Source organism: Macadamia integrifolia, unplaced genomic scaffold (assembly GCF_013358625.1).
Source record: "Macadamia integrifolia cultivar HAES 741 unplaced genomic scaffold, SCU_Mint_v3 scaffold810, whole genome shotgun sequence".
In the NCBI taxonomy this organism is placed as follows: domain Eukaryota; kingdom Viridiplantae; phylum Streptophyta; class Magnoliopsida; order Proteales; family Proteaceae; genus Macadamia; species Macadamia integrifolia.
This window is the reverse complement of record NW_024870543.1, coordinates 39,415-63,663: the sequence shown is the minus strand read 5'-3', so window position 1 is coordinate 63,663 and position 24,249 is coordinate 39,415. Positions and strand designations below refer to the sequence as shown.

Below are 24,249 nucleotides of genomic sequence, written 5' to 3'. Positions count from 1 at the left end.
TCTTTCTCTAGTACATCTATCATCTCTGGTTGTTGATCCTTCAATGTTCTTCCTATGATATATTTATTATCTGTAGTACCATAGGATTGTTATGGAGCAACAATTTGGTGAACAAACCTTCATAAGCAGTCTTTGAACAATAACACCTTGTTAGAGTTTATGTAATAAGTGTAGTTTGGGCACTAGTACAGTATCCTATTGTCTTATGTTGTAATTTAACTTTTTTCTGGGCACTAGTACAGTATCCTATTGTCTAATGTTGTAATTTAACTTTTGCACCTTTTAACTCTCTAGGGAGGTGTACGTAATTTCGTACTTCATGTTAGTAATTCAAATAGGAGAGACTTATCTTTTCTCCCCCACATTCAGTTGCCAACTCCTTCTCTCTTCTTTTCCTCTCTTCTCTTCTCACCTCTTACCTCCTCAAGGGAAAAATTCAGATATTAACCTGGAAAATAAGAAACAATGGATATCTCCAAGTACATGTCATACAAAATCTTTTTTTTTTTTTATGAATAAATATATATATTAACCCAAGAAGAAAGAACTATAAGAATAGCGAAGGGGTGGGGTGGGGGGGGGAAGGCACGAGGCCAAACAAAGGGGCAAGCCCAAGAAGGAAAAGCTAGAGGATACAATCCCTCAAGGGGGGGAGAAAGGATATCGGGAGGTTCATGAGTGGATGATGTGCGTGTCCGGGGGGAGTCGGGAACCGAGCAAGGAGGGATGGAGGCTACTTTGGTGGAGACATCAAAGGAGATGGCCTTCCAAATCACATCAAAAGAGCGGGAGTTGGATGTCCATCTACGGAGATTTCACTCCATCCAAATGTGGTTTACGGCAGCACAAAATGCAAGTTTCCCAATAGTGTCACAGATGGTGGGGCCCTAAAAAGACATGTCAATCCAAATGCATTCCTTATTGAAAGGGAGGATTCTCCTGCGAATAGGCCAGCAGCGAGAAAGAACATTCTTCCAAACAGAGGAGGAAAAGGGGCAAGAGAAGAAGAGGTGATCCACAGTTTCGTCACCTCTCCAGCAAAGGCAATAGGTAGAAGGGACCTGAATATGGTGGCAGAGGAGGAAGGACTGAGTGGGAAGACAGTCGGTGAGGGCCCTCCAAGCAGTGAAACTATGGCGAGGGATATGGCCTTTGAACCATAGGATTTTACGCCAAAGGGTAGAGTCTAGCCCTTAATCCTAACTAGGTTCCAGGCAGAGGAGAAACTGAACTTTTTGGAGGGGGAAGGATTCCAAGAGATAGAGTCTTCCTTATCCAAATGGTTCCGGGGAAGGGGAGGGAGGGGCGCCCAAATAATGCTCTAGGAGCTTAGGAGGGGGGGCGGCTCAGCCACCCCGGCTAAAGACAGATGAAACAGAGGCCATTCTGTCCAATCCCAAGGAATAAACAGTTCTGAGACTAAGAAGGTGAAGGAGGATACCCGAGGGGTGCCAAGGATCCAACCAGAGAGAAGTCAAGGCACCATTTCCTATGGAGTAGGAGATGGCCTTGAGGGTAATTGGTCTGAGGCAAAGGATGCCTCGCTAAATCCACGAAGAATCAGGGTGAGGGATGGCGGTCCAAATAGAGTTGGACTTGAGGAGGTGGGAGTAAACCCAGGAGACCTAGATACTGTTTTGCTTTGAAGCAATTCTCTAAACCAGCTTGAGGATGCCCGCTTTGTTTATATCTCTGATGCTCCGAAGGTCGAGGTGTTGGTGTACGATGTCTTATATTCCGTCATAGTTTAATTCAGGGAGTACTGGTGCAGCGCCTCGACAGGCAGGACGGCGGTCCCGCTAGCCGGTTAGCAGGCTATGGGGATGCAAGGGGGTAGGAGGCCCCCCAGCATAGCAGGGGGTGTAAGGGGCCGCAGCCTCCTCTCGAATTTTTATTTGAGGGTAGTTGTGTACTTTCGGGATTAGGGTTTTTCGCTATACATTTGTAGCGAGGGTTTATTTCTCTGTAATGCCACTGAGAAGTGTAAGGGATGAGCATTGTAACCCTATTCTCCATTGATAGTGAAGCAAGATCTCATCTCACCGGGGACGTAAGCAATCTTCCCGATCCTCGTAAATCTGTGTGCATTGTTTGTTCTTATTTTTCCATTATCTTCTGCATCGTTTTAGGGTTGCGCTTCTACACAGGGCCACCCTCAACATTTGGCAGGCAGACAGAATTCCAACTGGAGGGGCGGAGGAATCTAGTGGAATCAAGAAAAGAGGCAATTGTCTTCAGTTGGAGGGGCATTTGTCATACAAAATCTTATGCTAAGAAGAGAGGTCTATACATGATAACGGCTAAAAAAACTCCAAGTCCTCCTTGTTAATATACCATAGTTACCAGAGACAAAATTCACTAAACATAATAGAATTGTTAATCTTTAATAAAAGTACAAAACTAGTAAACCTTGAAAGTTAGAAGTTACTGATTACAAATCCCGGTAATCCTCATGCAACTTTAACCCATCATCATGTGGCTACAAGATTGTAGAGTGTATACATAATAATGGCTATTGCAAAGAACCATCCAAGTTTTTTAAAGGGAAGAGATTAAGAAAAGAAATCGGAGAAGGTTTTATGGGCAGGCCACCCACCCAACTTTCTTATGGGGTAGTCCCTTAAATTGCATACGATGGTAGGGTGACATTGTCATTCCAACGCTTGGATAAAGATGGGATTTTCAGGTTGGACACTTGTTAAATGTAAGTGGCCAACTCAACTGTATGTCCCATTTAAGACTTTTCTTCTTGTAACAGGAGCAGTTAAGATGTTGACTCGGGCCAAAGTTAAGCAAAATAAGAGAATTTTATTTGTTTATTATTTTTCTCATTAAGGGAACCAAGAAACATGGAGATCTTGCTAGATGCCCTACCTAAGCAACAGCTCATGGCAGATCCACGTACTATCAAGGTTGGAGAACCCATACAACTGCACGATTCTGTCTAACACTTATTTTGGACCTAAAAACAAAAAAGTTTAAATAAAAAGTTAAAAGAACAAAAGTTACCATAAGAGATTCCTTGGCTCTGTCATGCCCCTAACCATTAGCAAGTTGGTAATATCCATGCAAGTTATTTGCTATAACAATCTCTTAAATGTGGCTATGTTGTCATCCCAAGTGCAACAATCAAGAATTGAAGAGTTTTAATAAATTGAAAGACTGTAACCAAATAAAACTGTAAATAGAACACTTACTTGAATATTAACGGAGGAGAAGAATAAATAAGAAACAGATATAATTAAGCATCCCACCTAGCCTCAACTGAAGTCCCACCGACCTCCATCTCCAACGTCATGATTTCCCTTCACCTCTTTGAGTCCCTTTCTGGGCTGAAAATCAACCTTCTCAAATCCAACCTCTTCCTTTCGGGTGTTCCTGAAGCACGGAAAGCCCAACTCCTTGCCATCTCGGGGTTCACCCTGGGATCCCTCCCTGTCCGCTACCTTGGTCTCCCCCTGATTTCCTCTCGCCTCTCTGCCCATCATTGCTCCCCCATCCTTGATTCTATTAGGAAAATGCTCCATCTTTGGAAAGGCCATTTTGATCTAAAAGGAACATCCCCCGCCATAGCTTCACTGCCTGGCGAGCCCTCTACTACTGCCTCCTTACGCAGTCTTTCCTCAACTACTACCACATCCAGGTCCCCTCCTCCTATTGTTTGTGCTGGAATGGTACTAAAGATGTGGACCATCTTTTCTTCTCATACCCCTTTTCTGCTTCCATTTGGAAGAAGGTCCTCCGTTCTTGTTGGCCTTCCCCCCGCCCCATCCTCTCCCTTCCCCTCTCCCGGGAATGGATTTGGATTGACATGACCTTCAGTGGCTCCACCATATGTGACACAACCGGTAAGCTTACTTTTTGTGCCACCATCAACCACCTTTGGATGGAATGTAATCTTCATAGATGGACCCCTAAATCCCGATCCTTTTATGGGATTTGAAAAGCCATCTACTTTGATATCACTTCCAAACACAGATCTCTCCATCTCCGCCAGGTTCGTGACACCCCAAGGAACAGGCTCATTGTTGTCTCCTGGGGTCTGCCTGCCACTATCATCCCCCCCCCAATGGATGTATCCCTTAGCGAAGTTTTTTAGGGTGTAGCCCCTCTTGGGTTTGCTACTTTTTGGCCCCCTCCCCCCTTCCCCCCCTTGTATATTCTTCTCCTTGGTAAGGAATTATTTATTCATCCAAAAAAAAAAAAGTCCCACCGGCCATTAAAGGTATTTCACCACAAGCACTGCATCTCACAGCCATCTTGAATCTCACAGAATGAAAGTAGCAAAAGCCGAGTTTTTTTTTTTAATAAAACTGCCTAAGCGTTACAATGCTTTTATAAAAGCAACAAATGTTGAATTATTAATTATATTGGTCTTAGGGTAGTTTTCAGACAATAAGAAGCAACCAAAATATAAGAAACAATTTCATTCATTGCCACTTTTTAAACTACCTTTCTTGCTGCTGATCTGCATCAGTCTCACATGCTTCTTTATTAGGTGATTTAAAATTACAGTCACTACAAGAGGGAGATTGCCTCCAAATTTAGTTGAAGGACCTTCCAAGTGAAGGCCATAAGACCCTAGAAAATCAACTGAATCTGATGGTCAGATTCAGACATTTCCAGAATTCATGTCTGCAAAAAATTACGAGTTCAAGATTCCTGCTCAGAAAAATAAAATCTAGTCTATTTTCTTTACTTATGGTTTTTTTTTTTTTTTTTCAATCAATAAAAAAATGACAGGGAGACTATGCCAAGCACCAAAATTCTGCTCATTTATCTTGACAACAATAATTCTAAGACCTAGCATTACAAAATTGTTAGAAATCCTCACCCCAACCTTAATGCTTAAATGCTCAAGACCCTATATAGTGAACCACTTCCCAAAAATTATTCTAAGAAATTGTATAAAATTCATCAACATTATTAGGAAAACCAATCAAGAACATCATCCGGAGTTGCCCCAATATTTTTTTTAGAAACCACCAAAATCATGGGTTAAAGTTACATATAATATATCAAGAAATCAATATATTTTGGTCAGTTCTTATCGGATCAATCTAAGATTACATTAAGATTCACACTGGAGGATGATCCATGCTTTTCGTGTATTGCAAAAGAGAAAACAAATGGATACAACACACAGGAACATGTAAAATATATAACCTCAAACACTTTGTCTGAAATGCGTTCCATATAGGTTAATTAGGGAATAAAAGAATCAAAGGAAGACAATTTAAATACCTGCGCAAACCCCATAGTGAAGTCCATTCACTCCATTGAAATAGATAAACTCTTTAGGCGAGATCTCAGTAGCAAGCTATTCAGAAATTCTTCATAAATCCCCGTTGCTGGTTGTCTCTCTCTCAGTTTCAATTGCTCGAGATCACATAGTGGAGGATTCAAATTTGTCCCTCATTTCTTTTGGAATGTGGGAGACCAAAGTGGTAGAAGTGGAGTTGGCATAGTGGTGGATAAAGACCTGAAGAACGATATGGTAGATGTTAAACGAGTGGGAGATAGGATCATTTACTTAAAGCTGGTGTTAGATAAAGAGGTGGTCAATATTATTAGTGTTTATGCGCCCCAGGCAGGGTTGGATGAGAGCTGCAAGCTTCAATTTTGGGAACACATGGATGATTTGATGCATCGCTTTGGACCAGATGAAAAGATTATTATGGGAGGCGATCTGAACGGTCACGTTGGTAAAGATAAGAGAGGTTATGTGGAGGTGCACGGAGGGTATAGAGTTGGGGAGAGGAATGTGGAGGGAACCTCAGTTTTGGACTTCGTAACCACCTACAATCTATCCATTGATAACATTCTTTTTTCGAAAAGGGAAGAACACTTAATCACCTACAAAAGTGGACAGCATTTCAGTCAAATAGACTTCTTCCTCACTAGAAGGTCTGACAAATGGATGTGCAAGGATTGTAAGGTCATCCCTGGGGAGAATTTAACCTCTCAACATAGATTGTTGATCTTGGACTTGTGCTTCTGTTTATCGAAGAAGAAACCAAGGAAACAAGTTTGCCCTAAAGTTAGGTGGTGGAGATTGAAAGGTGAGTCAGTGAGGTCGTTTACAGATAATGTGATGAAGCATGGGAAGTGGGAGTGTGATGGGGACGCCAATATGAAGTGGAATGAAAAGATAGATTGCATTAAGAAAGTTGCTAAGGAGATTCTAGGGGTGTCTAGGGGTACTGAGTTGGCCCCTAGGGAGACTTGGTGGTGGAATGAGGAGGTTCAAGCTGCCATCAAGAATAAGAAAGATAATTTTAAGATTTGGCAAAGGACTGGGGAAGCTGAAGATAAAGAGAGATATAAGGCCACCAGAAACGAAGCAAGAAAGATAGTGGGGAAAGCAAGAGCAAGGAAATTGATGACTTCTATAACAATTTAAATACTAAGGAAAGGGAAAAGGCTATTTATAGGATAGCCAAATTTTGGGAAAGGAAGAGCAGGGATCTCGACCATGTTCGATGTATTAAGAATGAGGGTAGAGTGCTTGTGAATGATGAAGACATAAAGAAGAGATAGGATGAGTATTTTTGTAACCTACTTAATGGAGACAACCCTAATAGAAGTGGTTCGAGTATTCCGCTTGACAACAGGAATCACAGGTACGTACGTATGATAGGAGTGACCGAGGTTATGGAAGCCCTAATGTAGATGAAGGTAGGGAAGACTCCATATCCGGATGAGGTCCCAACTGAAGTGTGGAAGAGCTTGGGACCACGTGGGGTTGTTTGGTTAACCATGCTGTTTAACAAGATCATGAGCACGAAAAAAATGCCACATGAGTGGAGGAGAAGTGTTATTGTCCCAATATAAAACAATAAAGGTGATATTTAGAGCTGCAACAACTATAGAGGCATAAAACTTATGAGTCATACTATGAAACTTTGGGAGAAGGTAATAGAGGTTCACATAAGAAGAGAAACCAATATCTCAGGGAACTAGTTCGGTTTCATGCCTGGGAGAACCACTATAGAAGCGATTTAATTACCTTCTTAGAAGGCTTATGAAAAAATCCAGAACTTACAAGAAGGATCTTCATACTGTATTTGTCGACCTAGAAAAAGCCTATGACAGGTCCCTAGAGATTTAATCTGGCAGGTTTTAGAGAAGAAAGGGGTGTCAAGTAAATACGTGGATATAATTAAAGACATGTATGGTGATGTGGTGACTAGTGTGAGATCAGTGACAGGCCAGGGTGCTCAGTTCCCAATTATTATCGGGCTACATCAAGGATACGTATTGAGCCCCTACCTATTTACTCTAACCATAGATGATTTAACCAGGGATATTCAAGGAGAGATCCTGTTGTGTTTGCCTTTTGCAGATGATACCGTTCTGGTTGATAAAACTGTGGCAGAAATTAACAATAAGTTAGAACTATGGAGATACACTTTGGAATCAAGAGGTATTAAGATAAGTAGAACGAAGACAGAATATATGATGTGTAACTTCAGTCGAGTGAGGATCGATGGCGAGGGAGTGAAAATTGAGGGGAGAGAGATCCCACAAAGTGGCTACTTTAGATATCTGAGCTCTATCTTAAACAAGGAAGGTGAGATTGATGAGGATGTTTACCACAGAATCAAAGTAGGATAGATGAAATGGAGAGGGGCGTCTGGAGTATTATGTGATCGACGGATGCCTCTAAAGCTTAAAGGAAAATTCTATAGGACTGTTATAAGTCCGGCTATGATGTATGGGGCAGAATGTTGGGCAGTCAAGAAGCGTAACATAAATAAGTTGAATGCGGTGGAGATGAGGATGTTGAGATGGATGTGCGGCTAAACCTTGAGGGACAGAATAAGAAATGACCAGGTTAGAACCGATTTAGGAATTGCACCAATTCAAGATAAGCTCAGAGAATGTCGGTTATGATGGTTTGGGCATGTTCAAAGGAGGCCTTTGGATGCCCCTGTACGGAGGAGTGACCAGATGCAGATGGATGGATGGAGCTAAAAGGGCTAAGGGTAGGCCAAAAATGACCATAGATGAGTTAGTAAGAAGAGACATGCAAAAGATAAGTCTCCACCCAAGTATGGTATCGAATAGAGCTACTTGGAGGGCTAGGATTCGGGTTGCTGATTCGTGAGTGGGATGTCCAAAAGCTTTTTTTTTCCCCTTGGATCCATGTAGCCAACCCCATTTAGTTGGGATAAAGCTAAGTTGTGTAAGTTGTATTTGTTTTAGAATTATCGGATTCTTCACAATATGTCATAAGCAAGAAGCAAAGAAACCAAAGAAGTTAAGAGTGGTAAGCGACATGTACATCTGAAAGGTAAGGTGGGGACAGATAGAGAAGAAAATAGGTACCTATCAAGAGTTGGAAACCAGTGTGAGAAGCATAACATGACCAAACTATCTAAGAAGACCAATCAAATCACATAACCAAATGGTATCAATGGTTTTTGGGTACAACCAAAACTCAGCATCAAGTAAACACGAAGTGTTCATTAGATTAAACTGCAACCCATACCCAATGTACTTGAAAGAAACGAGATTTATAGCAGCAACTTAGTTTAGCGTTTAGGGTCTTGAAAGGAATCAGAAATCTAACCTTAACAGAAGATATTGTTCATGGGTCTGTTCTTATTCCTAGAACAGCCCCTATGTCTTCTTATAGTCTCTTTCTTTATTTCTCCATCGAAGGTTGCTGGACCCAATAAACCTATTTCATGCTAGGGTTTGATCAGCATAACCTAATCTTTTGACAAAAAAAATCATCAAGATCTTCTCCAACTACTGGAAGTAGTGAAATTCCAAATTCACACTCAACTGATCCTGTAGATTCAAGTTCAGTAAGAAGCGTTTCCTCGGTTCCACTGGATTGGGACCCCATTTTTATGGTGAGATCCACAGATTAGTCACCACCTTCAGAGATAAGCTTCAATTGGTTGCATCTAAAGCACATTTTTGTGTTTTTCTATAATCATTAAAGTAGAATTGGAGTGATAAAGAACCCTAAGCAGTTTGATACACTTTCAAATTATTTTTGTTAACACTTTTATACCCCTAATTAAAGAACATTTTGGAAATTAAAAGAAGATGTCAACTTTTAAATACACCTATAGAGATGTCATTTAGACAGTGCTTTTATTTTAAGACATAAGCAATTTTAACATACCTCTTGATAAGAATAGAAAAGAATTCAGTAACGGTAATAATCACCGACTGCAATCCTTGTCAATTGGGTGGTTAAGCATGTTAATTATGGTTATGGTGGTTGAGATATCGCAGTGGATGGCACTGAAGAAATTCCATACAACATAATTAGAATTAAAAGGCATACCAAGTTTAAAAGGATATGGGAGCCACACAAATCATAATTCCACCTTTCTCTTCCTCAACCGGTCCTTTGAACAATGTGGTAAGGGATCTTCCCCCAACGCCACCAACAACAATGTCAGCATCCAGTACCCCCTCCCATCCTTCAGTTTCATAGCCTTCACCTAAGCAAAGAGGCAATTTGACCATAAGAAAAACTTTCCAACTAATGAGGATTACATTTATTGTCACATCTGACTAAGAACTTACCTCCCCATTTACATTGGTAAAAACCCAACTAGAACTATTCCTATAATAAATTTGTCACCTTTCTTGGTATAATAACCCTCATAGCTACAATGAAGAGCCGAGGCACTGCAAGAACATATTACATGAAATAAGTCACCAATTTTAAGAGCCCTTTTATGGATCCCAAAAACGTATGCAGAAGTATTTCGCTTTCAGCTTCAGATAATTTTCTAATTTCCATATCAGTCTCAATCTAAATCAAAGAATACTATAATTCCATAAGAGAAGTTAAAACGCTGTCTTACTGCACTATGGTTCAGGATACACCATAGTAACATTGTATATGTTCTTTACAGCAGTAAGATCTAGACCAATGTATCCCCTTCCAACAACCTCAGCCTTTCCATCCTTCTTTGCCATAATTGCTTCTATAAGCTTGTCAGCATCATCAATTTCTCTCACATAAAAGATGTTCTTGGCATTAGTTCCTTGAACACGAAAGTCAATAACCTAAAGACCTACAAAAGAGAAAGCATGAAACAAAATGCATGGATGGAGAGGGAAACAAATTAACCCGAAAAATCAAGCTAGGTTGTTAGTAAGAACTATTTGTTTTCATAAAACATACAGCTTGATAAATAAAAAGAGGAAATACAATCACGATTTATTAGATAATTGCTACAAACTATAGAGCAAGTGGCAATTAATGTCATACCTATAGGTTGCTCCAGATGCACTAGTAAGAGTCTTGGAAGCTATAACTGCTTTCATTATTTTAGTGCTAATGATCAACTCTATGCTTGCTGCAAATTACATATAATATATCAAGAAATCAATTATTTTGGTCAGTTCTTATTGGATCAATCTAAGATTAATTTAAGATTCACAGTGGAGGATGATCCATGCTCTTCGTATATTGCAAGAGAGAAAACAAATGGTTAGAACACAAAGGAACATGTAAAATATAAAACCTCAAACACTTTGTCTATGATGCATTCCATATAGGCTAGTTGGGGAATAAAAGAATCAAAGGAAGAGAATTTAATACCTGCGCAATCCCCATAGTGAAGTCCATTCACTCCATTGACATAGATAAACTCTTTAGGTGAGATCTCGGTAGCAAGCTATTAAAAAATTCTTCATAAATCCCCTCTGCTAGTTTGCTCTTTTGTAGTTTCAATTGCTCAAGATCATATAGTGGAGGATTCAAATTTGTCCCTCATTTCTTTTGGAATTACCAGATTCTTCACAATATGTCATAAGCAAGAAGTAAAGAAAGCAAAGGAGTAAGAGTGGAAAGCAACATAGGAATCTGAAAGGAAGGGGGGGACAGATAGAGAAGAAAATAGGTACCTGTCAAGAGTCAGAAACCAGTATGAGAAGCGTAACATGACCAAGCCGTCTAAGAAGACCAATCAAATCACGTAACCAAAGGGTACCAACGGTTTTTTGGTACAACCAAAACTCAGCATCAAGTAAACACAAGGTGTTCATTAGATTGAACTGCAACCCATACCCAATGTACTTGAAAAACGAGATTTATGGCAGCATCTTAGTTTAGGGTTTAGGGTTTAGGGTTTAGGGTTAAAGTTTAGGGTCTTCAAAGGAAACGGAAATCTAACCATAATAACAGATATTGTTTATAGGTCTGTTCATATTCCTAGAACAGCCCCTATGTCTTCTTATAGTCTCTTTCTTTATTTCTCCATCGAAGGTTGCTCAACACAATAAACCTATGGGTTTGAACAGCATAACCTAATCTTTTGACGAAAAAAATCATCAAGATCTTCTCCAGCTACTGGAAGTAGTGAAATTTCAAATTCACACTCAACTGATCCTGTACATTCAAGCTCAGCAAGAAGCATTTCCTCGGTTCCATTGGATTGGGACCCCTTTTTATGGTGAGATCCACAAATTAGTCACCATCATCAAAGATAAGCTTCAATTGGTTGCATTTGAAGCACATTTTTTTGTTTTTCCATAATCATTAAAGTAGTATCGAAGTGATAAAGAACCCTAAGCAGTTTGATACACTTTCAAATTATTTTTGTAACCTCTTTTATACCCCTAATTAAAGAACATTTTGGAAATTAAAAACAAAGTGTCAACTTCTAAATAAACCTATAGAGATGTCATTTAGACAGTGCTTTTATTTAAAGACAAACAATTTTAACTTACCTCTTGTTAAGAATAGAAAAGAATTCAGTAACGGCAATCACCAACTGCAATCCTTGGAAATTGGGTGGTTAAGCATGTTAATTATGGTTATGGTGGTTGAGATATGGCAGTGGATGGCACTGAAGAAATTCCCTACAGTATAATTAGAATTAAAAGGCAGTCCAGATTTAAAAGGATATGGGAACCACACAAATCATAATTCCACCTTTCTCTTCCCCAACCGGTCCTTTGATCAATATGGTAAGGGGTCTTCCCTCAACGGCACCAACAACAATGTTAGCATCCAGTACGCTCCCATCCTTCAGTTTCACAGCCTTCACCTAAACAAAGAGGCAATTTGACCATAAGAGAAACTTTTCAACTAATGTGGATTACATTTATTGTCACATTTGACTAAGAACTTACCTCCCCATTTATATTTGTAAAAACCCAACTGGAACCGTTCCCTTAATAATTTAGACACCTTTCTTTGTATAACAACCCTCATAGCTGCAGTGAAGAGCCTAGGCACTGCAGGAACATATTACATGAAATAAGTTACCAATTTTAAGAGCCCTTTTACGGATCCCAAAAAAGCATGCAGAAGTATTTCACTTTCAACTTCAGATAATTTTCTAATTTTCACATCAGCCTCAATCTAAATCAAAGAATACTAGAATTCCATAAGAGAAGTTAAAACGCTGTCTTACTGCACCATGGTTCAGGATTTACCATAGTAACATTAAAATTGTTAATATTCATTATAGCACTAACATCTAGACCAATGTATCCCCTCCAACAATCTCAGCCTTTCCATCATTCTTTGCCATAATTGCTTCTATAAGCTTGTCAGCATCATCAATTTCTCGGACAGAAGATGTACTTGGCATCAATTCCTTGAACACCAAAGTCTGACAACCTAAAGACCTACAAAAGAGAAAGCATGAAACAAAAATGCATGGATGGAGAGGCAAACAAATTAAACCGAAAAATCAAGCCAGGTTGCTAGTAAGAACTATTTGTTTTCATAAAACATACAACTTGAAAAATAAAAAGAGGAAGTACAATCACAATTTATCAGATAATTGGTACATACTGTAGAGCTAGTGGCAATTAATGTCATACTTATAGGTTGCTCCAACTGCACTAGTAAGAGTCTTGGAAGCTATAACTGCTTTCACTATTTCAATGCTAAGAATCAACTCTATGCCTGCTGCAAGTGCTAATAACAGATAAGCATAAATTATGAAACTGTATCACAAAAAATCTTTCAGATATTCATGTGAATAATCATATATCATCACAGAGCTAACATATAACATTACAAAAAAAAATATGGTAGGAAAGCAAGCATCACCTTTCTTAATGTACAAAAGCAACTGCAGGAAATCAGGTATTCAACTTATTATAAGGGAATGTATGTTTTCCGGGCACGCTCACTAATTAGCAAAACACTCCATCCATCTGCCCCCTAATTCTTATACAGAAATTCATGCCAACAAAATATAATTAACAGATTTCACCGCATTTTTATAAAGGTAGCACCTTTAAGGGATTTCCACCACTCAAAGAATCAAAATTCTATAGTGACTAGCTTATCCCAAATTGTTGTGCTTCAACTATAAAATAAAATTAGAAAAAGATACCTTATTGGGAATAAGTATGAAATGGGGAAAGCATATAACGTAATTATAATGATTCAAAAAGTCTTATTTTGGTTTAGAGTGTTACTAACCACCACTTTGCTGGAAAAAGACTAAAGAAAAAGGATCCTAGAAAGTTGCTATAAACCACAAGGTATTTTTATGGGACTAAGATCACAAAATAGCTAGTAACGCCCAGCGCAACAATAGGACTATGATACCCCGTATCAAAACATAGCTACATGCCTCAAGTGCTAGGCCATAAGTGGCATTGAGGGCAGCTGGGCTGCTTACTTAGCCAGTGAAGTGTACACAGAGGGCAGGATTACCTTACTCTATCTATGTATATGTAGCTAAATAATTAAAAGAAATGGGCCTACTCTGGGTTTCCAAGGTTACGAACCAAGCTGACTTAAGGACTCGAGGCAAATGACTGCTTGGTGGGCATAATTGAGGCCACTGGCAGGTCACTTAGCTGACCATCAGGCAGCCGGTGCCACCTGCAGGTGGTGCTGTATGCAGCCAAACTGCATTAATGCTCAGTGGGTCCCACAACCTTTTGGGCATGCCTTAGCCATTTATATAGGCTGATAAAGCATCAAATCATGGTCATGTGCACCCGACAAAAGATCAGGTGGGCCCACATGCCAGATTAAGGATTAATGCAATTTAAAATTTTAGACCTTGCATCCAAACAGACCTTAGTGGGAGAATAATAGCCATTATAAGTACCAACTCATACTCCCATTTGTTCATTTCATCATCCCATTGTAGAATCATTTGGGAGAGGAGAGGAAAAGAGAAAGGAGAAGAAGGAGAAGGAGAAGAAGGCTGGTTCTTGGAGCTGCTTGGGCTGCATGGAGGCTGTATGCTGCTGCTGTCCTCCAGTTTCTGTTCTGCTACTGTAGCTGAGGTGGTGATGCTGCTGTAGAGCAGATGATGGTGCAAGCAAAGGAGCTGCTGCATGGCTGCTGTCCAAGCTTTGAACAAGCAAGCAAGAGCTGTCCAATCTAAAATTCTGCTGCAAATGTTGTGTTACTGCTGGCTGAGTTAATACTGCACCTGCTGTTGTGCTACTGATGTACCTGTCCAGAGAGGTAAATTTCATCTCTATTAATTGCTGTACAGCAGGTCGTATTCACATAAAATACAAGTTCAATCCATTTCCCAAGTATGCAGCCACCCAGAGTTGGGAAAAGGAATTGAACTGAATTCAGTTACAGGGACTGAATATGTATATGCATGCATGCTGCCTCTGTAGTACATGGGTGGAATTTAGTTTACTACTATTCTCTGCAGTCTCTCACAGCTGAATTTGGCTAGGATGTGTGGGATTGCTAACCTAGAGCTGGAAAATCCAGCTGTAAAGGGAAAATTGGTTATGTGTGTTTGCTTTCCATGAAATTGGGCGGTAAATAAACTTCTGTACTGTCTCTAGTCTCTACAGTCACCCAAAACTAGGTTTCAGACTTTGCATGTAGGGGATTTCCATCCCAGAGCTGGAAACCCAGCTATAGAAATAAAGCTTATGCAATAGGCTTGCTGAATTTTTTTAATTGGTTACTGTAGGCAAGCTAAATATGAATATGGGGTGTGTACAGATCTGTATATCATCCCTGTGGCCACCCACAAGTTGGGTTTGAGATCTACACCTTGGGGAACAAGTTCCTAGAACTGGGACCACCATCCCAGAGAAGAAATTGTTGTATAGAGTGGGTGAAGAGACCCAAACCCATCTCTGACCCATCTCTAGGAGCCCTAATAATTGGGGAATTCATCACGCATGGTAATATTTTGGTAATTGATGCTGGTAATCATAAATTTATCCAGCCAAATTGGGGTTTTATTTACAAAATTAATCCTTGCAGAATTTGCAAGTGAAAATTGGGAATTTTCTTCAGATTTTCTTAATCTTATAATTCTTCCTCAATCGAGTTTAAAGAGAGCTACAGAATGATCAATCATGTTTCCTAACATGGTTCAGCTCCATATCAATGGAGCTAAATTGGGAAAAATCTAGGCTTTCCCAGCAACCTCAAGTTGCTGAACGTTGGGCTGAAAACTGGGTAAATATTAAAATTCCCATTAGTTTCTTGGTAATCCCTCTCAATTGGACTCAATTGGAGCAGGAACATGGTTGAACCATGATTCCTAGGGCTGTCCAGCTCCAACTAAGTCATTAGATGAGTTAAGAAACCCAGGTTTAACTATATGCGTGATTAGGTTGTGGTTTATGTAGAAATTTCTTAGCATGCTGGGTCTGTTGGTTGCTTGCTGAAATTAGTGACCAATTCGGTAGGGAAGTGACCCTACAAGCATGGAATGATCCCTCCCTTGCTGCTGAGAGCATTGGCCTTCAGCCCTGTGCACAGCCCAAGCAAAGCAGGTTCAGCAGTCAGAGAGCTAGCAGGGCAGAAAAATTCTACAGACAACAAGCACCGGCCGGTGCTTTGCAGCCTACCTGCCGGTGGAGTGTCTGCAGAACTGTTCAGTAACACTTGGGTGCCCTAACCCTTAGTAAGTTATGCCACAAACCCTTTGATAACAGTTGTCCCTATAGGATGGGGTAACATAGGGCATTCCCGAGGTTTGAAAATAGGATTGGTGTATAGGCTAGTGAGTCTGTATAGTTCAACATAAAGGTTGTACATAGGTGTATGTTTAGGGTACCTCAGTGTTACTGTATTAATTATATTATACATCATTTACATAGGAACCTAAATTACCCGGCGAGGATACATGGTGACGGGAATTCTACGATAACGATCGGATTTTGGGTTTTGAGGTGAGTGGGTGTTGACTTTAACTTGCAGAGTGATTTTGCATTACTTTTTCAGTTTGTATAGACATGTCATATGTTGTTTCTCATATATCTTGTTTACCTGTTAACTGATTACTGTGGATATATTGTGAACTGTTGATATAGTATGTTGACTTGTGGAGGTAAGTTTGTGAGACGGGGCACGGTGAGGCTGAAGGGGATTCTGGCACCGTGTGCCCAATGTATATGGATGTTGTATATGATGTATGGTGATTGTACCCGCATCATTTAGAACATATGGTTAGGATATCATAACCCAAGTGCTACACCCCTTGCCAATAGGGGTTTAGATACTAGCTAATCCGAAGGGGAGGTATGTCTAACGAGACTATCATGTCCGCAGTACAACAGACTATACTTAGAGGCAGACACAGAATGGGTGACCGATGTGTAGGATTCTGAGACCTACAGACTTCAGACTTGCAACTCGCCTGTTCTCTGGAACCTGACGTTGCATAGCACTAGTTCCGAATGATGGACCTAGTAATGGAAATAGGAAAGTAGTGTAGCCAAATGGATTCATATGTATCTTATAATTGTATGGAGCATGCATTGCATCATTTGTATTGCATGCACTTACCTGCACACCCTCACTAGGCTTGTGAAGCTCACCCCATATGGATTTTTCTTTTTTGATGATGCAACCGGTGCTGAGGTAGGATTTGATTTCCACGGCGGTTTTGAGGCTTGTTTGCAAGGCACATAGATGTTGATGGATGTCACTTCGCTATTTTCTTTTAATGTAAATATTTATGAATGGTGTAAGATGTAATTATTATACCTATGGGTTGATGTCATTGGGCCAGTATTAATGTATCTAACATCTTAGTGAATCACCAGTGATATGTATTATTTATTACTGGATGTAGGTATCCAATGCCATATACCTTAGCCTATCGAAAGCGGGGTGTGACAAGGGCCGAATGATTGTGCATCAACTATAAAATAAATATCGATAAAAAGATATATTATTGGAAACTTTCTCATGGAGCGAGGATGAACAAGCCGCAAAACTAGTCGTAACGATAGTCAAAGAATCAACCTTGGCCTACCACCACTGTTACCCTCCCCCAAGGGTTGAATAGTAGTCCATTCCTAAATACTTGAACAAGGTGCTCAACTTAATGATCGCCACATTCGTAACAATGAGGCTAAGTCAAGCAGAACAAATAGGAAAAAGAATACGTATTCTAATCCGACCAATACAGACTAGATTTTTTGTAGAATTTCCAATTTGAAGTACTAATAAAATATAAAGGTCAGCAATGACAACTATGAAAAGTCTTTGAGACCAGAAAGGCCAACCCGACCTGGTCGACAATATAAGACTTTGTCCGTGAGGAAAGAAAGACCGACCCAAAATGATTGGTAAGAGACATCAATCATGAGGAAGGAAAGACCGACCTAACCTGATCGGTAGAAAACATCATCTATAGGAAAGAAAGACCCAACGTGGATGGTAAAAAAGATCTCATCCGCGAGGAAGAAGGGCCGACCCCAATGGTTGGCAAAAGAAAACCTCATTTACAAGGAAAGAATGATAGACCCGACCCGGTCGCCAATAGACCTCTTCCAGGAGGAAAGGAAGGGCGACCCCAATGGTCCAAAGAAAGACTAACCCAACCTAGTCGGCAAGATAAGACCTCATCTATAAGGAAAGAAGTGCCGACCCGACTTGGTCGGTAAAAGACCAATTCCATGAGGAAAGGAAGTGCCATCCCCAATGGTTGGCAAGAGATGACCTCATCATCACTGAGGAAAGAAAGATCGACCCAACCTGGTCAGCAAGAGAACTCATCCGTGAAGGAACGAAAGACCAACAAAACCTGGTCAACAAAAGACCTCTTCCATAAGGAAAGGACCGACCTGACCTGGTCGACAAGAGACCTACTTCGCGAGGAAAGTAAGAACTGACCTCAATTGTCAGCAATAAAAGACCATTTCTGTGAGAAAAGAAGGGTCGACCCGACTTGGTCAGCAAGAGAGACCTCTTCCAGGAGGAAAGGATGGCTGACCCCAAAGGTCAATAAAAGAAGACATCATCTGTGAGGAATGAAAGACCGACCCGACCTGGTCGGCAAAAGAAGACCTCATCAATAAGGAAAGAAGGGTCGACCCAACCAAGTCGACAAAAGACCTTTTTTGCGAGGAAAGGAAGGGCCAACCCAAATGGTCGACAAGAGAAGACCTCATCTGTGAGCAATGAAAGACCGACCCAACCTAGTCGGCAAGAGACCTCATCCTTGAGGAAAGAAAAACCAACCCAACACCAAGAGACCTTTTCCGTGAGGAGAGACGGGTCGACCCCAATAGTCGGTAAGAAAGAACCTCATTCGTGAGGAAAGAAGGGCCGACCCAACCTGGTCAGAAGGAGGCCTCTTCTGCAAAAAAAGGAAGAGCAGACCTCATCTGTGATGAAAGGAAGACCAAGCCAACTTGGTCGGTAAGAGACATCTTATGCAAGAAAAGGACTGCCCCGACCTGGTCACCAAAAGACCTCTTTTGTGAGGAAAGTAAGAGCTGACCCCAAAGGCTAAAAAAAAGACCTCTGTGAGGAAAAAAGGGTCAACCCGACCTTGTCAGTAAGAGAAGACCTCTTTTGCGAGGAAAGACAGACCAACCCCAAGAGAATCAACTAGTTGAATATAATAACTATTCAAACTAATAATTGAGCAAGAAAGATAAGCATAAAGATGGTTAATCATCTAATGGATGAGTGAACACACACACAAAAGCTTAGACTAAAAACACATACCCCACTAGAAACACTAACAAAAAACAAAAGACAAAAAAACAAGGGGGGCATAAGGGTAAAGGGTCTTACCCTCAGTGTATACCTGCTTACCTATGTAAGTGAGGTAATTAAGAATTTTTCATGTATATAAGTATAATGTCAAATACAAACACAAACATATTCCAAAGCCCAACCTAATAGCCAAGTAGCCATTTAACGATAACCCAATAACCCATCTTATCAATTATCAAAGCTTATAGCCAGGGGCCCATTTCTGACACAAATATCTTACCATTATAAACCCTACAAGTTGCCACCATTAGATCCGTAGTACCTATGTTATAGCTATAGGTTGAAGTAAATCTTATGCTAACATGAAGAGGGGTCGTAAGAAACATTAAGATACCTTTCCCATGAAGAGGCAAGAGTAAAATCATCAAATCCTTAAAGCTGCATCACTAAGCCAGGAAAACTAAGTTTGTGGATGCCGTTAGTTTCCCTCGAAATATACTTGTTGATCAGTTAGATTTAAAACACATAAAGCAATAACACCAACAATAAAAGTTTGTGGTTTTTTTTTTTTTTTTTAGCTAAGTAATGGGTTCCTCTCAAGGTATTACTACCTAGGTTTTTACTTTTCTACTTATTCTTCCTCTTTTCTTCTAATTTCCAAAAACATTTCTGCCAAATCCAAATTTAAACTACCAGTATAACTATTTTCCACTCAAGCTTTAAACTACTACTATCACATGTGAATCACTGAAACCTAACAATTTCTCAAACCCAATCCAACAGCCAGACTATACCACCTAATCCCTATTGCCACAGGTAGGAAATTCTCTTTTTACCGTCGAAACCTTCATAAGAACCCTAGGGATCCTATCTAGAGTCCTAAATTTGTTTTCCTTAACAATATTACGGGGTACTCCTTGATCATTTTCAATTTTAATCCTTCTCTAATTCAAAAGGGGGTCTGGTAAAAAGCTCAGCTACTAGCACGAAGACACAGGTTCAAGCCTTAAGAGTAACCATTTTTTGCAAAATGCTAAAGGTTAGGACCATTTCCATTCTATCCCTCCTGAGGCCATGCGAAAGCTTACACAGTGTCCCTTTTTAGTTTCTTAATAAAATCTTAGCTGAAACCCTTATTATATATCCTTCATCTAGTTCTCATCCATTTTTTTTTTTTCATATCAAATATATTGCTTTGGTCTGAATTCATTTGAATCCTAATAATGTATTTTATGAGTGAACAATAGAGTTTCCATCAACTTCTTCCATGATCCTATAACACGGGGCTTATAAAGGTCTGATAAGAAGTACCTGCAAGAAAAATATCAATAACATCTAGGCTTCGTGAGATGTAATTTGGAGATGTGGGCTGGTAGTCTATTGAACCATCTCTAATGGCACTATGTTTTGTTGTCTACTGAACCATCTCTGTTGGCACTATGTTTCATTCCATTTTAGGATCCCAAAGCTGCATGAAGGTCAATAATATACCTTATATCATATATCTTGCACCAAAGGTTCTGCAAGTAAACCACACTGAAAAGTAAAGGTGTCAAATTTTGATGCTTAAAATATCAAAGGCTGATTGGAATAGACGTACCGTGCCATGAGAATGCATTATCAAGGCCTGCCAGAGAACCCCCAACAAAAGGTGGAGTATTTAGATCCTGGGCAATCCACCAACCGACTGGTATCCTCACTATATTTCTCCCATGCATGTACATGAAAATAAAGTCTTCTTGGTTGATAAAGTTGTTTCAATGTTCCTGTAGTTTCCAGAGACAATTCACTAAACATGATAGAATGGTTAGTCTTTAACAAAAGTAGTAAAGGCTGTAAATTGGAAGTCACTGATTACAGATCCCTTTAATCCCTCAAGGAGCTTTAACACCCATCATTACGTGGCTACCAGAATGTAGAGGCTATACACGATAATGTCTATTACTCAGAACCATCCAAACTTTTTACAAGGAAGAGATTAAAAAAAAAAATGGGAGACGGTTTTGTGGTCTGGTGGGTAGACCACCCACACAACTTTCTTATGGGGTAGTCCTTTAAATTGCGTACAGTGGCAGTATGACATTGCCATTCCAACACTTGGTTAAAGATGGGATCTTCAGTTTAGACACTTGTTAAATGTCAGCGGCCAACTCAACTGTAAGTCCCATTTAAGATTATTCATCTTGTAACAGAAGCAATTAAGATGCTAACTTGGCCAAAGTCATGCAAAACAAGATAATTTTATTTGTTTATTATTTTTCTCATTAAGGGAACCAGGACATATGCAGATCTTGCTAGATGCCCCACCTAAGAAGCAGCCCATGGTAGATCCATGTATTATCAAGGTTGGAAAACCCACAAGTTACTGTAAAAGCTTTCTTGGATTTGTCATGCCCATAACCATTAGCAAGCTGGTAATCTCTGTGTAAGTTGTTTGCTACAATAATTATCTCAAATGTGGCTATGTTGTCATCCTAGGGGCATCAATTAAGACTTGAAGAGTTTTAATAAATTGAAAGACTGTAACCGAATAAGACTGTAAATAGAACATTTACTTGAATATTAATGAAGGGGAATAAAGAATAAGAAACAGATACAACTAAGCATCCCACTAGCAGTTAAAGGTTGCATTGCATCTCATAGCCATCTGAATCTCACAGAATGAAAGTAGCCAAAGCCAAGTTTTATTCATAAAATCGCCTATACCTTGTAATACTTTAAAAGCAACAAAGGTTGAATTATATTGGTCTTAGGGCAGTTTCCAAACAATAGGAAGCAATCAAAATAAAAGAAACAGTTTCATTTGTTGGCACTTTTTTAAAGTACCTTTCTTGTTGCTCATTTGCATCAGTCTCACATGCTTCATTTTTGGGTGAATTAAAATTATAGTCACTCCAACAGGGAGATTGCCTCCAAATTTAGTTGAAGGACCTTCCAAATGAGGGCCTTAAGGCCCTAGAAAATCAACTGAATCTGACGGTCAAATTCAGACTAATTTCCAGAATTCAAATCTGCTAAAAATTTTCCAAAAACAGGGTACAGCCAGCAATAGGAGATGTGCTTCTTCAAGAGTGAAAAAAAGTCCATGACTGAAAATGACAAAAGTTCAAGATTCCTACTTAGAAAAATAAAATCTATTCTATTTTCTTTACCTATGTTTTTTTTTTCAATCAATAAATAAAGTTGGAGTCTATGCCAAATGCCAAAATTTTGCTCATTTATCTTGACAACAGAAATTCTCAGACCCTGCATTACAAAATCCTTAGAAATCCTCACCCCAACCTTAAGGCTTAAATGCCCAAGACCCTATATAGTGAACCATATCCCATAAATTATTCTAAGAAATTGTATAAAGTTCATCAACATGATTTGGAAAATCAACCAAGAACATCAACCGGCATTACCCGAATATTTTTTTTAGAAACCACCAAATCATGGGCTAAAGTCATGTATAATATATCAAGAAATCAATATACTTCGGTCAATTCTTATTCGATCAATCTAAGATTCTTCCTCCTCCTCCCTCAGCCTCCATTGATACCCTGCCCCTTCCTCCTCCCCCCTCATCTCCTCTTCTCCTAGCTCCAAATTGTGGAGCACCATCCTTAGGACCTTCGACCGCTTCCCCTTCACTTTGTGACCCCTCCCTTCTTGGCGACACAAAGATTGGTTTATCCCTATGGGTTACCTTGACTCCAAGATCTTGAAGTGCAAATATTGCTTGGTTAGGAACTTCATTGGCAGCAGGCCCCCCTTCCTTATTGTCAGGCGCTCCCTCTGCAACTAATGGCAATCAACCTCCCTAGAAATCCACGTCCTTGAGAATAGAGTATTCCTCTTCAACTTATCTAATAAGCAAAGCATGATTCTGGCCCTTGAAGGTGGCCCCTGGCAGTTTGGAAAAAACAGGTCTCCCTCAGGCAATGGAATCAGTTCATACACCTCCACAAAATGGATTATAGCTCCATATCTTTTTGGGTTGCCTTCCCTAACTTGCCCCTTCACTTTTGGGGAGTAAAAGGCTTGTGTCTCATAGGTTCAGACATCAGCATGCCTTGTTTATAGATTCTAGAAAAAAAAGAGGCAAAGGCTCCCTTTTTCATGAATCTGTATTTAAGTGTCCGCTGAATCAACTCCTCCATCCTCGATAATCATTATGGATAAAGTAGGGCACTCCTTCAACCATGAAGCTCTTACGATTGGATTCTCCCCATTGCCTGGCGTGTAGTCTTCGGCCATCATTCTCTTAACTGCTCCAAGCCTGGGCCCCCTTCATAGACAAAAGAATGGATCTCCCGAGCTTGCCTACCCTTGCTGGCTCTCAGAAAATAGATCTGGTCACCCCTTTCCGATGCCGGAGCCATTCTCAATGACCTCGCGCCTCCCTTCTACCTACGAATTGATTTTTCTGTGCATCATTCATATATGCTAAATGCAACAGAGTAGAAAGGAGGTTGATTTGGGAGGAAACGCATGCTATTGCTCAATCACTTTCTATTCCCTGGATGATTGCTAGGCTAAGCATTTTCTATTTGCTGGGATAAAGCTTTTCCTCTGCAGTGGCCTTGTGCAGTAAACCCCCTACAGGCGGTCATCTGTCATCATAAAGTAGTCCTCGTGAAGCTTTCGGGAAGAGGGGTAGTCTTGTGCGTAAGCATAGCAATTCTGGTCAAACCCGCCCAACCCAACTAAGAAGAACTGAACCTTCCTCCTTTGCATCCAACAACCACTCCAATTCAGACCGTCGGACTTTGCCCTCTAGGCTTAACCACTTTTTGGCACTTTGCCCTATCTCACCTGACTCCTTTATCCCTTATCATCCCCTTTCTCCTACAAGCTCTCTCCACCCATTCATGGGATCGCTTACCTCTTCCAATCACCTCCCTTTTCCCTATCCCTCCTCCTTATCTTCTAACCTGCTCTCTTATAACCCTTCTCTAGTCGACCCTCCTGTCACAGCTCCTTTGAGTTATGTTCTCCCTTCCTCGATCATCCACCCTAGCGCTCCTCCCTCTCCTCTTTTGAACCCCTGACTTCTGGGCTCTTGCCTACTTCCCCCTCTTTGGCCCTCAATTCTCTAACCAACTCCACCTTGGCCCACTCCTTTATCCCTTAGCCCACCCCCTCTTTAGTAGCCCACCCACCTCTTCTCTTCCTATGCCAGGGCCTTTCCAGCAAGGCCATGCCACGTCGTCCTCAACGTTACTTCCGCATCTCTCCACTTCCCCTACCGAGGGCCCTTTCCGGCAAGGCCTTACCACATCATCGTCAATGTTGTCCAGCTGCCTCTCCCCTTCCCTTCACTTCCGAGGGCCCTTCCGGACAGGACCATGCCACGTCGTCTCTAGCAC

At 40.4% G+C, this 24,249-nt stretch overlaps 1 long non-coding RNA gene across 3 annotated transcripts in view; it reads right to left on the bottom strand.

The window, feature by feature from the left end:
• The window catches only part of LOC122070031, a 32,703-nt gene extending 11,517 nt beyond the window's left edge, over nucleotides 1-21,186 (bottom strand). For 2 of the 3 annotated variants that reach the window (XR_006137635.1, XR_006137636.1), the window contains exons 1-10: nucleotides 20,499-21,186; nucleotides 20,210-20,366; nucleotides 12,785-12,910; nucleotides 12,421-12,615; nucleotides 12,115-12,219; nucleotides 10,580-12,029; nucleotides 10,247-10,334; nucleotides 9,837-10,049; nucleotides 9,553-9,657; nucleotides 9,308-9,467 (exon numbers count right to left, since the gene is read on the bottom strand). This is a non-coding gene — a long non-coding RNA (uncharacterized LOC122070031). Of the gene's footprint in view, nucleotides 1-5,244; nucleotides 5,483-9,307; nucleotides 9,468-9,552; nucleotides 9,658-9,836; nucleotides 10,050-10,246; nucleotides 10,335-10,579; nucleotides 12,030-12,114; nucleotides 12,220-12,420; nucleotides 12,616-12,784; nucleotides 12,911-20,209; nucleotides 20,367-20,498 lie in introns of all 3 variants that reach the window. The other variant, XR_006137637.1, reaches the window with a different exon arrangement.
• Nucleotides 21,187-24,249: the final 3,063 nt, after the last annotated feature.